Here is a 4,658-nt window from a genome sequence, read left to right as displayed (position 1 = left end):
TGCGTACGGGATCGAGCCAAAGGTGAGACGGCACCAGGTTACCTTGCATGGTATAGAAGGGAATTTGAGCATGAAAGGCCGGCTAAGAGACCCCACATCCTGAATTTCGCTGAATCGTCGCGAAAGCAGTGGGATTGGTTAAGCGAAAGAAAGAGGCTATTGCACCAAAATCAGCAGGTTGAAGCAACAAGTGGAAAGCTTGAAATATGAGCACAACGTGCAAGTTGCTACCGATCTGGGAGAGCAGAACAGGTTAATTCAGGAAAACGAAATGCTCAGATCCTAGATCAAACAGATAAGGACGGATGCGGATAAACAGCCAAGGCGTCGGCAGATGAGCAGTTGATAAAAAGGCTAAAAGGCAAAGTCAGGGAATGGCAAGAGGATTTAGACAAATCTAAAAACGTCATAACAGAGCTCAGGGCACAGTGGGATACAAGAGCAGATAAGCATCGCCGATACTTGAATCAATTGGAAGGCGACCACGAGAAAACTGTTGCTAAAATGAAGAGAGAGATGGCTACACTTGAGATTAGAGTAGCTAATCAGGCCAAGGATTTCCAAATTGAGAGCAGATACTGGTACGACTTGTTGGCCCAGGTGAAGTTAGAAGTACGGCGACTGAAGCACCAGCATATACAGGATGCTCAAGTATTCAAGATATGTAGCGATCAGATAAAACGCCTACTCATAGAGAAGAAGCAAACCAGAGATAGGATCAAGGCCATTGCCCATGCCATCACCAGACGATGTCTACGATGTGAGAACATGACCAGCGTTACCGTCCTCTCGGCAGTGATGAGTTATGTCAAGCAGACTATGCATGAGCTGGAGCAACTTGAGAGGGATCTCGCACCTAGGACCGCGGCAAGGCCGAACGATGCCCCGCGGACACCAATTTTCAAAACCATAATGTACTCATAAGTCAAAGTCTGTATCTTAGCACCTTCTGCCTGTTTTTTTTATCAGGGTGATTTTTGGTCTATTTTTTTTGAGTCTAGGCCTATTTTCAAAGTTTGCTCTTTCTTTTGCAAGATGTAGTTTGTAATAGACCATTTCAACAATAAAAGGTTGTTTGCTTTTACGCTCATTTGTGTTTTGAACTACGTAATGATCTGATTCACGTGGGGCGTGATACGTAGGCAATCCTCAACGGATCCGGTCGCATTTTTACCGCAAAATAAAAACATAGCCAGAAGCCTAAAAAGAAGGCCGGGATGACGCATGTTGTTCGAAGCAAAGCATGTAGAAACGGTTAACTGCCTAGGAGCATGGCATCCTTTATGTGTTATGATCAAATCTGTTAAACTCTAACGCTAACAAAGTTTGTTGTTGTCTGATCCAGACAAGTTAGTTGTTAAAGAACTCTGGCAACACACTCCTATCAAACCAGATCCAAAGGACCGATAGCAACAAGCATGACTACTTCAGAGAATAGTAATGAGGAAGAGAGGCCGATGAGCCAGTTGTTAAAAGAAGCGATGGAAAAGATTGAAAGGATGGGACTAGAGATGAATGCAATGCAGCTAGCCATAGCCAAAACACAAAAGAGCCCTGAAACACTGGGACACATGCCAGAATACCCTCACTCCGGCCCTTCCACAAGCCGCCCAAATCCCCTTTATCATCAAGAAAGAAGCCCTCATGATTCCCAAGCTCCACCACCCCATCAACCTCTCCCAACACCCAATATTCCCATTTTTGTGGGACCAACATCAGCCCCTTTGCAAAGAACGACCAGTGAGCCATTGTTTCAGGCTCACAATACACAATACTATCCCCCTGAGCCTACGTTTCATGCCCCCGAACCACAGTCTTACAATCCACATTTGGAAGTGCCGGCAGAGATTGAAAAGCCGGCTAAGGCCCCTGAACAGGATGAAGTATTGAGAAAGTTCAAAAGCCTGGAGCAGTCCTTCAGGAACCTACACGGTTTGGGCAACCAGGTCAGCGTAGCATACAAAGATCTGTGCCCTTTCCCAGACGTCCAACTCCCGGCTGGGTTCAAGATGCCTAAGTTTGATTTATATGAAGGGCACGGTGATCCCATGGCACATTTGCGGGGATTCTGTAGCAAAATGAGAGGGGCAGGCGGCAAGGATGAGCTGCTGATAGCTTATTTCGGCCAAAGTCTGAGCGGATCTGCACTAGAATGGTATACCAGGCAGGATTCCAGCAGGTGGTACACGTGGGATGATCTGGCGCAGGCTTTTGCAGGTCATTTCCAGTACAATCTCGAGATAGTCCCTGACCGTCTCACATTATTGAGAACTGGGAAGAAACCCGGGGAAAGTTTTCGCGAGTTCGGGTTCCGCTGGAGAGAACAAGCAGCTAGAGTCGATCCTCCCATGAGAGAGGGAGAGATGGTGGACTATTTCTTGCAAACATTGGATCCAACCTACTTTGGTCACTTGGTGACAACAGTTGGAAAATCTTTCAACGAGGTGGTCAAGATAGGGGTCATGATAGAAGAGGGTCTGAGGTCTGACAAAATCTTGAACTATTCGGCACTCAAAGCCACAACCCAGGCTATTCAAAGCGGCACGGGAGGTGCGCTGAGAAGAAAGAAAGAAGAGGTTGCCACGATTGAGGCAGGCAGTTGGTCCAGGGCTGGCAGGCCACACTACAACCAACCCAGACCTCACAGGTCAAACTACCCATACAACCCACCACAAAATTTCTATCCACCTCGAGAACCACATTGTTCCGTACACCAGGCTCAAGCATACACTCAGCCTCCGGTTTGCCCGCAATGGCGCGCGCCGGCTCCCCAGAACATATATGCACAACCACAAAACACCTATCCTCCACCGAGGGCGTATAGAAACCCTTCAGGGGCAGGCTTTAGGGGAAATCCAGATGCTAGGAATGACAGGTTGCAGAAACAAAGAACTTTCACGGAGTTGGGAGAAACCTACACTGCTTTGTTCCACAAGCTGAGGCAATTGGGTTTGGTTAGTCCTGTCCAGACTCGAGAACCAAATCCCCCACCTCAGAATTTGGATCGATCAATAAGTTGTGAATACTGCTCAGGGATGCTCGGGCATGATACCGAGAAGTGTTGGAAGTTGAGGCATGCCATACAGGATCTTATTGACACCAATAAGATCGAGGTCCAGACACCGGAAGCTCCTAACATCAACCAAAACCCACTACCAGCGCACTACGAGACTCACATGATTGAGTTGGTATATGAGGGAGGAGAGTTGAGAAAACCCTCACAAACAGTGATGATGATCCAGGCCGCCCCGAAAGAAGTCTCAACCAGTGGGGGAACGAGGGTACAGTCACAGGGAGAGAGCATCAAGCCAGTAGTGATATTGGGAAAGAGCCCGTCCGCCATAACAAGCAAACCCGAGCCAAACAAGTTGGTAATATCAGGGATTCCGCCCGCACCTGCAGTTGTGTTGAAGGGGGCATATAGAGAACTGGTAACCATAAAGCCTGTGGTCCAGCTGTCGATGATTGATAGCAAGGCTGTGCCTTGGAAATATGAAAAGGCGGTGGTGATGTATAAAGGAAAACAGGTGGAAGAAGTTAGTTGTGAAGCGCAAGGGCTGACTCGATCAGGTCGATGTTTCGCTCCAGTGGAACTAAGGAGAACCAACCCAGCTGCAACCAAGAAACCTGTGTCCGAAGAAGAGGCTGAGGAGTTCCTGAGGAAGATGAAAGTACAGGACCATTCTGTGGTCGAACAGCTGAGAAAAACACCGGCCCAGATCTCACTGCTGTCATTACTGATCCATTCTGAGGAGCATCGACGGGCTTTGATGAAGATATTGAACGAAGCTCATGTACCCAACAAGATTTCTGTAAACCACCTGGAAACCATTGCCAACAAGATTTTCGAGGTGAACAGGGTGACATTCTCAGATGATGATCTGCCGGTGGAAGGTACGGAGCATAATAAAGCTCTGTACCTAGCTGTCAAATGTGAAGACTCGGTGGTAACTCGGGTATTGGTGGATAACGGTTCAAGTGCCAATATTTGCCCATTATCCACTCTGGACCAGTTAAAGATTGACCGCGGAAGAATCCGCAAGAATAGCATCTGTGTTCGAGGGTTCGACGGAAACGGAACAGCCACTGTGGGGGATGTTGTACTTGAATTGACCATCGGTCAAGTCCTGTTTACCATGGAGTTCCAGGTGTTAGATGCCACAGTGTCTTATAACTTGCTGTTAGGGCGACCATAGATTCATGCAGCCAAAGCAGTGCCCTCCAGCCTACATCAGATGGTGAAGTTCGAGTGGGAAAGACAAGAGGTCGTGCTACACGGCGAGGACGCAGCGTGCACCATGGGCGGAGCCATTGTACCTTTCATAGAGACCGCTGATGACAAAGGTCCTTGGGTCTACCAGATTTTCGATACAAGGTCGGCCAACAAAATTTCTGAAGGAGAGATCATCTCATACCCTAGGGTAGCTGACGCAACAGTCATGATGGTCTCGGAAATGCTGGGTAATGGATTCTGCCGGGAAAGAGCCTGGGAATCAAGCTTCAGGGGATTGTCCAACCTGTCACCTTACCTAAAAATCTGGAAACCTTCGGATTGGGGTTCAAACCAACCGCAGCAGATAGGAAGCAAGCGCGAAAAATGAGGAAGAAGGTTTGGTTTCTGCCTAAGCCGGTGCCACGTCTCTCAAGGTATTTTTTCA

Source organism: Nicotiana sylvestris, chromosome 9 (genome assembly GCF_000393655.2).
Source record: "Nicotiana sylvestris chromosome 9, ASM39365v2, whole genome shotgun sequence".
Lineage (NCBI taxonomy): Eukaryota > Viridiplantae > Streptophyta > Magnoliopsida > Solanales > Solanaceae > Nicotiana > Nicotiana sylvestris.
Note: the sequence above shows the minus strand (reverse complement) of the source record.